General features: G+C 34.7%; 1 protein-coding gene across 1 annotated transcript in view; it reads right to left on the bottom strand.

Annotated features, from left to right (window-relative positions):
• pb (homeobox proposcipedia) overlaps positions 1–13,546 on the bottom strand; it is a 100,144-nt gene that overhangs the window by 34,204 nt on the left and 52,394 nt on the right. The window lies entirely within an intron of this gene.

Below are 13,546 nucleotides of genomic sequence, written 5' to 3'. Positions count from 1 at the left end.
GCGTTACCCAATTGTAAGTTTTTTGGTGTGGGAGATTTTATATCCTTAATTTGGGATTATAAATAAAATAGTTGTGTTAATATTTACCTTTTAATAATAATTAATATCTTATATTAAAAACGTTTAAATTTTACATTAAATTCGATAAAAACTTGCCAAATCATTTTAATATTAATACAATTTTAGTGAACATATTTAAAAATTTTTTTAGTGTCCTCATGATCATCTGATTATTTCACAATGTAGTTTTCTATATCGGATACGATGATTCTGATATAATTCAGACACTGAAATTATACATTTCGATCTGTTATTTAATACATATTGTCTTTGTCCATTTAACAGCAAATGGAATTTACTTTGGGACCCATGGCCCGCGAAATTTTTCCAGCAACACACATTGTTTTCAGATGAAGTTTTGACACACCCAAAAGTGAAGTATAAAATAAATAGATAAAAACAAATTTTCAATCAAACTGATTTCTGTAGTTCAGGGCGTCTTTTGGTAAATGTTCTGGAGGCCGTTTTAATATATCCTATCTTATTATATATTTCTTAGCTCTTCTACATTCTGAGAAGTTGAGAGAATGAAGTCTAATGTTCTTTTTTGGTCAACTACGACGTTTGATTTCATTTTTTTCAATCATTAGTTCATTTACTTTTAGGAGTCTAAATGCCCATACCGGCTATGTCGCTTTTTTGAAATTTCGGACACAAATCTTCCAAGAATGGTTATAGGCTAAAACAAAACCGTTATCTAAAGGGGGTGTGGAACCTCCCATACAAATCGAATTTTCCATAGTGCATATCCATGGAAGTATTTATGGTAGAGTTCTGGAACTTGGTATGGATATATGTATGTATATGAAGTCAATCTCAAGCTCGTGAAAAAATATGGGTTTGTTGGAAAATGCAGCGTGCCACCGTAGAACTTGGAAAAGAGGTAAATGAAATCAATCCCAAACCTATGAAAAATGGGGGTATATGAAAACGATCTCGTGGCCAGCTACGAGAGCTAGCGGTATAAGCCATATAAACTAAAATTCTGGTGACGTATAGATACCTCTGGAAGCATTTACCTAGCATACTTAGATGAGGCATTTTTCCAATGGAAATATGTACAGAAAAACGAGCGCGAAACCTTCTGGAAAGTAACATGATCACAGGGTGTATCCCTAGAATAATGTTAAGCTAATCCTTGAGGGATTACATTCTTGTCAAGACCGACAGGCATAAGCTGAATTTGCTTCGCAAGTTTTACGATCGGCTTGGGTAAGGTTTAACCACTTAACCCCCCTTTGTTTTCGCCGCTACTGAATTCTATAAACTGTCAGCTTTCACACAATTTAAAATGTACATGTGTATTTAAAAATGTCATGAAAATTGTGTTGCTAGCTTCATTTTGCAAAAATGTTGCAAGTTTTTTCACAGCGTGAACAGAATAGTACTTTGCTGAGGAAATGTTGTCGAATTTCACACTTGTTTCACAGAAAGAAGTTTTATATGCAATTTAACAGCTATGCTTAAGAACAAAGATTTTTAAATCGACAAAAAATTAATAAGAAAATTTGAAGTATTTAAGATTTTGGGTATGGTAGCACGAAATGTCACAATCTGCTTAATTGTCAGGTTGTTAATATGGCGAAGGAAAAGTGACAATGGAACTACCTTGTTTTTTGTATCATGGGTGGAATCATCTCAACAATTTCTCCGTCAGCCCTGAGAAGCCTAAATGGATTTTTACAAAACCTTAACACTTTATCACTAGTTGAACATTGGCTCTATTATTAATTTAGATATTTTAGGCTTTGTTTTCTTGGCCGTTTAGCCTTTTCTCTGGAAAAGTTCTAGCAAAACCGGTTGACAGTTGTATTTTCGCTACCTAGCATTATACCCTAAAAAGGAATTTAAAAATAATAGATACCATACGAATACGTTTGAATGTATGTACGGGTGAAACACACAAGAACTCTCAAAGTTTGAAGAAGAAAATTTATGAGCTCAGATGTATTTTTGAATCCTCTTCTGTTGGTTTAAACCATGCTTCACAGATAATCTTTTTAACGTGAATGGTTACAAATTGTTTCGCTGTGATTGGCCCAGTCATGGAGGCGGAGTTGCTATTTATATAAAAAAATTACATTAAGAGCAGATCCATAAGCCATACAAGGACCGACGATGAAAATGAGTATCTTCTTATTGAAGTCGTGCAAGGCACTGATAAACTATTTACAGGTCTATTCTGCGCTGGTAATAAAAATTTTGTAACCGGTAAATTAAGTTCCTGTTAAATTTTAAACCATTTTCGAAATCTGTGTACTCTTGTAAGCGGTAAATTTTGTTACCATCTCATAAGCTGGTAACAAAGTATTGCCCCGTGAGCAATGCCAGAATTTCCACAATTCTTCATAGCTGAATTGCTGAATATTTTAACTGCATTACCAACGTAACTAGAATCGTGATGACAAGATCTAGTAACATTTTTTGGTAATAAAATTTTCCGGTTACAAAATCTTTGGTAACGTGCAGAATAGACCCGGGAACATTTACAGACCTAATTGCAAGGTAAACACAAGTTCATGTACCGAGTTTCTTCATACAATCACGTTGCCGTATTCAAATATATTTCTAACTGGTGATTTTAACTGTAACGTTCCATGTGACGACTCTTTGCCTAGTGAACTGCGGACATTGGGTCTTAATCTGGTGAATTTCACCCTTCTTACACATTATGGTGAAATGAATACAGAAGGTGGCGCTGATTGTGATATCGCTAACTCTCTCTTGAAAATTTTTACAGAAGTATGACGTCATAGCAGATTGTGTTTATTGCCTGTGTAATATACATATACAAAACAATATACATAATGACAGATCACTCTCAGCTCTCTCCACCGGCAAATCCGCTATGACGTCACATCCCCGTTACTCTTCCGAATTTCACATCAACCAGCGCAATCTTGTATTTTATCGGTATTGCCTACACATTATCCTGCAACAAGCAATACGCTTTTAGATCTGTTCTTTGTTAAGAGCAAAATACACAACACAAGCGGCTTGACAAACCAAGAGAAATATCACTTTGCTTCAAGTCATTTGTGTTGTGTATGGGGGTGTTTGAAGGTTTGACAAGCCGTTTGAGGGAAATTTGAACAAAAATCAAAATTTTTTGATTTTCTGGTCGCCATGTTCACGCTTGGTCAAACCGCCTGCGTTATGAAATATAAATTCGCCTCATTTGCAACAAAAATTTCCACGGAGTAAGGACGTAAGAGAGGAAAATGAAAGAAAACCATAATATTTAGCATTGTGAACTGGAAGAAAACTAAAATTCTTTGGTTCAACGAGTCATGTTTGCATGGTGTATGTCGAAATGGGAAAAGAAGGGTTGAAGTATGTTTGACAAGCCGCTTGTGTGGGGTATTTCGCTCCTTAGTAATGCTTGAAAAACGTTAATGGTTGACCAACTGAATGTAACTCCTTTAAGTTTGTATGTGTAAGTCAGTTAGATGTTTTGGAATCGTTTTTGTTAATAAAGTCCAGTGCCGTCGGTCTAGATAAACTTCATCCAACATTTATAAAATCTTTGCTCCCTGTTATGCTTCCATTTTTCACACATGTCTTCAATACGATACTCACAACTTCCGCATATCCACCCAACTGAAAGAAGACAAAAATTATCCCAATAGCAAAGAATCATAATGAATATATATTCATTGCTCTCCTATCTTTTTATCTAAAGTTTTTCAAAACATTCTTTATAAACGAATAGATGACTTCTTAACAAAAAAAAAAAAATCTGTTATCATATAAACAGTCTAGATTTAAAAAGAATCGTGGATGCATTACCGCTTTAACCGATGTGGTTGACGATATATCTACGCGCTGACCTTGATTCAGGAAAATTTGAGTTTTTGATTCTCTTAGATCATTTTAAAGCTTTTGACACCTTAATTCACAAAATATTATGTAGAAAACTTCTCAATAATTTCAATTTCTCGTACCACTCTTTAAAATTATTAAGCTCTTACCAAGCTGGACGCTGTCAAGCTGTATTCGCAAACAACGGCCTTTCAGACTTTTTGCCCTTAAGCCTGGCGTTCCACAAGGCTCCATTCTGGGCCCGTAGCCCAGCCCGTCATTTCCAATGTGTTTCAAGCTTAAGCTCTTGTGCCTATTCAATGCTACAGGATAGTACGCCACCATCAGTGCTGCCACAAAATTTTTTTATTTTTTTCCAAAAGCACCGGAAAAAGTTACCGAATTCAACAAAAAATTACCAACCTTACTTTACGTGCAGAACCGTTCAAACATACATATCGAGCATACATATTTTGAAAAAAATGTCGCTTACGTTATTTTGGCAGTTAAGCTCGGAACACTTTGACGACTGCAACTTCACGACGTAACGACAGCGACATCATTTTGTCGACAAATGTCGCCTTGAAGCCAGCTTCTTAAACATTTTGAAGACCTCAGCGACATAGCAAACAGCTGATTTTAAAGTTTGACATTTTGGTATATTTATTTCACAAATTGTGTATTTTTATTTAAGTAAATAAGAAAAACATGAACAATCAAGAATATGTGATTAATTTTGCGACAATTTAATTTTGCAGCACTACATCTACTCATTGTCGCCGGCAAAATTAGAAATAGATTTAATTTGGCGACGTCGACAATTGCAGTCCTGCAGCCAAGATGTCGTGCTGTCGTCAAAATAATTGTGTCCGTAAGAACGTGTGTATTTAAAATTTGACAGATGCTGCTTGTCGCTTGCTGTCGTCAAAGTGTTCCGAGCTTTAGGGCTCGATATGTCAGCGCTTCATTCACCTAAAATTTTTACGAAAGCTTGTTGAATTTTTTTAAATATTGAACAAAGTTTGAAATTTGAATTTACACGAGTTCTGTCAAAGAAAGAAAAATATTTTTATAAAAAATAACCAAAATTAAATTACAAAAAAAAAATATGTTAAAACTTGTCAAAATATGGTGCGGCTATAATTTTTTCGACCACTGTAAACAAGTGACAAGAAAATATATCAAAAATTCAACACTTGAAGGAAAGATTTCGACTCACACATAAGCTGTGTTTTCGTATTATCCAGCAAAAAATATCCAGTAACTAGCCAGTAGCCAAATTTCGGAGAGTAAGTCAATATTTACTCCCAGTGAGTGAAATATGCAAGAAAGTACGAAAACGCAAAACCAGCAAGAAGTTGCTAGTTTTATGAACAGCTGATTTATTTGTTATTTTCCGATGCAATTTTCTTAGAAAACTAGTATTTTCCATCTTATTATTTATTTAAATGGGTTTATTTTGTCAATTGCAACTCTAAAAGCACCACAAACAATTATTTTGTTAATGTGAATTACATTAAGCATCATGCCATCAGCTGTTTTTCTTACTAGCAAATAGTTGCTAGTATAGGGCTGCCAGACGTCCCGGTTTTCCCGGACATGTCCCGGTTTTAGACTATTTGTCCCGGTGTCCCGGTCCAACCTTAAAATGTCCCGGGTTTCGTTTAAGTGTCCCGGCTTTCTATTTGATTGCACAAATTTTGAATAAAAATGACTACACTGAGAGAAAAAACGCGTTGTAATATTAAGAAAAATTTTATGAATTTACTGGGGGAAATATCGCATAGTACACTTAAAAATTTTTTATTTGATTATCGTTTTACAATTTTCGTATTTAAAAACTTTCATACCACGCACACGTGGTGTTGAATCAAACTGAACATTTGAATGCACATTTACATGTCTGGCTGTAGCACATGTCTGGAGTGCACGAAGATGCTTGCCACAAATTGCTAATTGCCAGAGCGTCAGGGTTCATATCCCATTACAGGCAGCATGGAATTTAAATATATATTTTTTTTAACTTAATTATGAAAAGGCATCCGTTAAGTGCAAAGCGCTTCATTTTAATATTGGCGTATTTGAATTGAATATTTCTATACTAAATACTAAAATTTTATACTTAAATTTATTACGAGTTGGGTTGGTGCTCTTTCATATGCGATTTTTTTTTTAATTTAGCACGTTTTGCACAAGCAATAGTTGATGATTAATATAAGTATGTACCTAAATACGTTAAAATGACATGCACAGAGTTTTACAATTATATTAAGTAAAAGCCAGAAGTTTTGAAACAAACTCACAGCAACGAAACAAATGACTGATATTATAATGTTAACTTGTATTTAATTTTTTTTCTTTGATTACTTATAAGTACCGTGCCGTACAAAATTATTGACTCGGAGACACTGTCATCTGATCCCAAATTTTGAAAATGTAGCTTTTGAGCCAGTGCAATTCTGAAGTTACCAGAAAATTTCGTTGATTTTTTGCAATTATTTATTTTTTGCTGACAGTGTCTTCCACATACAAAAAAATGTCGAACATAGTTTGTATGGAAGAAACTCTTAGTAAAAACAATCAACTATTTTATTTTANTATGCAAAGTTATTGCATTTTCCCGAGTTTTGCACAAAGTTTAGAAATTTTATTTATTTTTCGGGCCAGTTTTCAAATTATCTTTTTGTTATTTTAGGAGCTTTTCCGGCCGGTAGTTTAAAAAAGCAAAAACAAGTTTCCTTTTTTCCTCCTACGCGTTTCGGCGTTGTTTTTCGCCTTCTTCAGGGAGTCTGTTTATATTTATTTGGAAAAGAAACATAAAAAACACAACCATTAGATACAATGTTACATATTGCAGTATGGAAATTTTATTTTTATGTTTTCTGATGTATTTAGTATAAACTGTATTTTTATAAGGAACAAAAAAGGTACATGCATTGTAAAAAATTCTCCGTGCTTTAGTTGTGATAAATTGTTTTGTTTTGCTAGTGTACGTTGTAATGATGTTATGATCGCATGTTTTTATGTTTTTGTTTTTGTTTGTCAAAATAAAATTTTACTACATCCTTTCGTAGGTAATTTTTGTCGAAACGAAAGGGAAGGAAGCGAGAGGCCTCTCCCCGCTTTAAGTGTCCCGGTTTGGCAACAGAGATATCTGGCAGCCCTATGCTAGTAAAAATTTATCCAGTAAAAATCCAGTAAAACTTGCAAGTTCAGCTGTCATTTTTGCTCTCTCAATTTCCCCTCTTTTGCTAGTTTCTTGCAAGTTTTTGCGTACGAAAACGACATCCAGTAAAAAACCAGTAAAATTAGTACTGGATTTACTGGATAGTGCGTACGCGAACAGGGCTATAGACAGAGTGAAGTCTCTCGCTGAATGCCGTTACTTTTTGAACGAGAACATATATATGTCTGTATTTACGTAGAATTCTACTCAGATGTATGGTTGCCGGGTTCACCGAAAAATTGATGATAAGTGCAAAGCTGACGAACTGACAGGNCCAAGGAACGCTGGAACAACTTTCGTCTTGCGAAATGCCGAATCGGAACCTATATTGGCCTATTTGACATGTAGGCATAAAGAATAAAAAATTACCAATTTTGGTTAAAAATTACCAAAGCGGCAACGNTTACTTAATAATAGCCACTTTCAAGTTTGTTAAAGATCACACAATTCTAAATAGTAACCAAGGAACGCTGGAACAACTTTCGTCTTGCGAAATGCCGAATCGGAACCTATATTGGCCTATTTGACATGTAGGCATAAAGAATAAAAAATTACCAATTTTGGTTAAAAATTACCAAAGCGGCAACGCTGGCCACCATTACCTTTGTTGAAGAGATTCTAGAGAGAGAGAGTTCCTTGAGGGGAATGCTGGTTTAATTCCAAAACTGAGGNCCAAGGAACGCTGGAACAACTTTCGTCTTGCGAAATGCCGAATCGGAACCAATATAGGCATAAAGGCATAAAGAATAAAAAATTACCAATTTTGGTTAAAAATTACCAAAGCGGCAACTCTGGCCACCATTACCTTTGTTGAAGAGATTCTAGAGAGAGAGAGTTCCTTGAGGGGAATGCTGGTTTAATTCCAAAACTGAGGCCGCACTCGTACATTGTCGAATCTTCACTGATGGCTCCAAAACTGACTCAGGGTGAGGAACTGGGGTGTTTTTCGAAGTTAATCAGGATAAGCTTCACTTTTCTCTTGGGGAATATGCTTCGGTCTTCCAGGCTGAGGTATTTGCAATCCGCAAAGCCATAGACTACGTGCTGGAAAATAGGTGGAGAGGAAGGAGTTTACGTGTCTACAGGTACAGCCAAGCTGCACTTAAGGCATTGGTCAGCCCTCTATCTAAGTACTTCCAAACTAGTTTGGCAATGCAAGTCTCGACTAAATTATGTTGGAAAAGAAGACACGCTTGCTTGCGATATGTACGCTGATGACCTCTAAATTTATGCAAACTGTGATATTACTGATGTCAATACCTGTATTACGTTGCTGAATGTAAAGTTTTTAAACAGGTGAAATGCTATTCAAAAACCTCTAAAAATATTCCTAATGGTTAATCTAAACCATCNACTAGTTTGGCAATGCAAGTCTCGACTAAATTATGTTGGAAAAGAAGACAAGCTTGCTTGCGATATGTACGCTGATGACCTCTAAATTTATGCAAACTGTGATATTACTGATGCCAATACCTGTATTTCGTTGCTGGATGTAAATTTTTTAAACAGGTGAAATGCTATTCAAAAACCTCTAAAAATATTCCTAATGGTTAATCTAAACCATTTCTCAGTGATGAGAGGTCTCGCATGGTGTCGGTTTTCATTTCATCAAAGTTCAAATCTCCCTGTATCTTCAAAAAATAAAACCTGTGCACATCTATATAGAATCCATTTCTTTAATTTGAATTCTCATTTTGGAAATTCGAAATAACGGTGCAGATGTGACGAAATTCAAAAAAAAAATAAATGGCAACTCTTATTAAAAATATTATCAGCCTACAATAGTTTTCTTAAAACTCTTTCGTTTGACATTAATATTTCGATGTTTCATTTGTGTGTATATCTTTCGTATAAGTAAAACAAATCGACTTTTCAAACAGGTGGCAACCCCTTTAAAAGTATTTTCAAACTAAAATCTTTCGCCTGGCATTGTTATAGATATTTCAATTAACTGATGAATTAAGTTGAATTTAATTTTTTAAGCACATGGCAACTCTCCTAAATGCAGTTTAGAAATAAATTATTTTCAAACCCATTTCGATTGATACAAATCTTTTGATAATCCATTTAACTTATTAAATCATTTGAGCTTAATTTTTTCAACAAAAACAAAACCAAATGTTCAGCTTAAAGATTTCTTAACACTCGTTCTTTTGATAACCATATTTTAAAATTTCATGTAACTTATGTATAATTAAACGAAATATCACTTTCAAAACAGGCGGCAACCCTATTAAAAATTATTTTCGAACTAAAATTTCATATAAAAAATAGTTCAATTAGACTTCTCAAATAGGTGGCAACCCTATTCAAAATATTTTCAAACTACCTCTTTTGTATGACACCATGGTTCAAGGCTACCCTGTTCAAGCACTTCCAAACATAATGCAGATTGGCTTTAAATTAGTCGTTTAAACTGTAATTGTATTAATCTAAGCACTTTTTAACGAACTGTATCAATTTAAATTTCAATTTACTTTCTATAACTATTATACCCTATTCCACATTTTTAACAATTATTATCCGTTTGTTTTCGAACTTCAATTTCGTGATCTATAATGCTACGCGATTAATATTATTGTTTAGTCTTAAGTATTCCTTTTATATAAATCGTTTTTATTCAATTTATCAGCTATAATTCGTTTGCTTAATCGAACCTAATACTTCATAAAAAATTATTTTTCTTTTGTATTAGCGAAATAATAAAATAAAGTTAAAGTTGAAGTTAATAGGAAATTATTTTATTTATTAATTTTGATATATTTTTGTCCTTTTTACAACGCTTTTATCAACTTGCAATGTTGTGTTCCAGAAACTTTCAATGTTGTGGATCCAGAAACTTTCAATGTTGTGTGTCCGACACCAAAGCAAAGCTTTGAAAAGCTCCTATAAAAAAGCATAGTGAATAGGGCGAGGTAGATGACATCTAGATGTCGCCCTATGTACTACGTTTGCTACACCGGAAATAGACGACACGCCATTTCTTTAAATAAAATTAATTGGTGCTCGTTTGTATGTACATACATATGTAAATGCATGAGAACGTGGACTCTTTATATGTTGCCAGGAGGTCCTTTGTCTTACCCTCGTTCACCGCTGGGCCATCCTCTTTAGCTTCTTTTTCTAAACTGGAAAATGCTGTGGTTACGTCCCTTTATTTCAGACCTACGATATCGATATCATCTGCATACGCCAGCAGCATCGTTCTTTTGCCATATATGGTGCCGCTGCAATTCAGATTGGCAGCTTGGCAGCCATACATACTGTGGTAAAAAATTGTAGCCGAAACACTTTTTGCCAAGTTCTAACGTATTATTTTTGTTGTTATTGCAATTTTGTTGTTTTTTTATAAAAATATAGTTCTTTCTTTAACAAACACCGTGTAAATCCAAGTTTCCAAATTTGTGCCACATTAAAAAAAAATTCAACAAACTTTCGTACAAGTTTCGAACTTTTTAAAAATTCTAAAAAATCAATCGAAATTTTTAGCCATTTGAAACTTGTACTTTGTTCTACTAGAATTCAATGGGATATAAAACTGCACACTCAGAAATTAATTAAAAACCTCGAAATTTTAACGAAAATTTGTTGAATATTTTTTTTTAAATTGCATAAATTTTTAAGGAGGTGTCACTCGATTGGTACCTTTGTACAGATTTGTACATTTTTATATTGGGCTATTGGTAAAAAAAAGACAATTTTTTTTTGTAGCCAAAAGATTGGTACATTACAGCGATGTTCTATTGAAAAATTTCAACATATTAATTTTCGTGATTGGGATAAAGAAAAATACTTTGGGTGTTCACACAATTGGGATACGATTTGCACCAAATTTTGGCACATACCCAATCGTGTGACACTGCCTTTAAACTTGTATTTATACGGATTTTTTTAAAGAATGACATATAAAAAAACTAACCAAAATTAAATAACAGCAAAATAATATTTTAAAACTTGTGAAAATTTGGTGAGGCTAAAATTTGTTCGACTAATAAACTAAAAAAAATTACTGTACATAAGTTTACTATGATCGGCCGTGCGATTATAGTAGCACAATGCCACTAAGCGCATTTTAAAATTTTCAGGCAATAGCCTCATGCGATTATCGATTATATTTTTTGTTGTTTTTGTGAAATATTTTATTTTTATTAGTTGTTTTCTTTTAATCAAAATATGTTGAAATAAAAGTGAAACTAAAAAAAAAATTTGGCTTCAAGCAGCTGCTTTGCTAAATGTCCCTTCCGACTCACAAGATGAAGCAGGTACCGCCGGCTTTTGCTCTTATTGAATAATGTATGTATGAGTGAAAACTATCGATAGTGTTTATAAAACTATAGATTTTTTCGATAGTCAAAAACCATCGATAGTTTTCCAGCACTTGTCTGTTCTGCCTTCTCGGAATTAGATAGAGAAACAAGGGAATGGATCTGGTGGTGAATGGGGACAAATAATAATATCAACCTTGAAATCGAACGGAGAATCACTCTTCCCAACAAGTGTTACTTTGTAATGAGGCAATTGAGAAGTAGAGTCCTTTCTCGACATACAATAATCATACACTATAAGTCACACATCTTGCCTGTGCTGGTGAAAGGTGCGGAGGCAAAGACAATGAAAACATCTGATGAAGAAGCTCTTGGAGTTTTCGAGCGAAAGATTTGCAAGCCTTTGCGCATTGGATGACAAATACCACAAACGATTTAACCATGAGCTGTATGAGCTCTACAACGATATAGAAATAGTGCAGCGAATTAAAATCCAGCGGCTACACTTGCTAGGTGATGTCGTTCGAAAGGACAGAAACGCTCCAGCTCTGAAAGTATTTAACGCGGGTGGTGAAAAGGTATTCTGTGCAAAAATACTGTGGTCAGCGTAGTCAGGGTTGGACTGATGAGGATTATTTTTTCTAATCGCGTTCGAAGGCCACAAACGCGAAAAAAGTGTTCTCCGCAAATATACTGTTGTCAGCGCGGCCGAATGCCACCAACGCGGGAAGTTGTTCTGCGCAAAAATACTGTGGGTCCCGTAACCCGAGTTTTTTTTTTGCTAATTTTACCCCATTTTTAAATGGATCCCCAAGGAACTGTAGACGGGACAAGGAGAGAAGGACAACATTTCTTAAAGCTTGGCCTGTGCTCTTTTTAGTGGGTGGGGTTTAGAATAACTGAGTATGCGGATAAAAAGTTCCAAGTTTTCCAATTTGGCATTTGAATTGCGCATATTGGACATTTCCATGAGTTATATAAACATATTAAAATATCTGACATTTTTGTTGGAACGAAACTGAGATGTTTATGAAAAGTAATGTCAATTGTTCTGAAATTCTTGAAGTTATATATGCGGATCTCAAAAACTACTTGATCGATCTCGACCAAATTTGATATACACATTGACCTTGACCGTGTTGATTTTGTTTTGAAATCTCAAGCTCAATGTGTATATCAAATTTGGTCGAGATCGGTCGAGTAGTTTTTGAGATACGCATATATGATATATGTGGGAGGTGCCACGCCCATTTTAATTTTTTTGTTTCGGGTGTATTTCATGAATTTTTTTTTGTAGCATCGCGTTATTAATCTTAATGTTACACCATATACAGATTTCTTTCGGAATAACTTATGCTTGATGTTGATCATATCACTTTATATTCAAGTTGATTGTTTATTCTATGCTTGTGAAGGTTGAAACGCTAAAATTGAATTTAACTTTTTAAACAAGTGGCAATGCTCCTATATGTAGTTAAGAAATAAAGCCTTTTCAAAACCATTTCGATTGATACCAGGGTTGCCAACTTTTGCATTCTTGAAACCGGGCGCACAATAAGTCTGTTCTTTTGCTCGCCCACAGATGCCCGAAAGTGCCCAATTGGTGTTTCCTTGTTTGGTTCTTTGGGCGTTTAAAATTTGCTTCTCACTAGCCCGAAGTTGGCCGCACTCTAGAATGATAGAATACAAGATTGCATCCATCAGAGAGGATTTTTGAGAATAACTTTTGTGTGACGTCACACTGGTGCAATTGCGAGACAGAAATGCCAAAACGAGACCAAGATTGAAATAAGAAGAAAAATTTTTGCACGGAAAACGTAAACAAGTTGCACAAGTGTGACGTCATACAAACAACGATTCTGTCAAATTCACTACGAGCGGAATAGCGGGACCGAGATGGGCGCCATCTTTGTTCTCTACATCCGGGCGAGATTGTGAAAACTGTCAAACTGCCAGAAGAAAAAATTTATTTATACTTTCAAATTTTAGCTCAACCATGTTCTGACCGACAACGAAAACACTTTGAAAACGAGTTTGGGATTGTAGGCTGAAGGCTGTTCACACCGGCTGTTAGTGTTTTCGTTGACATTTCTTACATCCGCTGATTACAGTTTTGCTGCACAAAAACAAAACCGAAATGCTTTTCCCTCATTTTCCTTTCATTAGCAACCTCTTACTTTCATTCTTATTTTAC

Source organism: Rhagoletis zephyria, unplaced genomic scaffold (genome assembly GCF_001687245.7).
Source record: "Rhagoletis zephyria isolate East Lansing unplaced genomic scaffold, Rhagoletis_zephyria_1.1 Rzeph_scaffold_01112, whole genome shotgun sequence".
Taxonomy (NCBI): domain Eukaryota; kingdom Metazoa; phylum Arthropoda; class Insecta; order Diptera; family Tephritidae; genus Rhagoletis; species Rhagoletis zephyria.
This window is presented reverse-complemented; position numbering and strand designations above follow the sequence as displayed.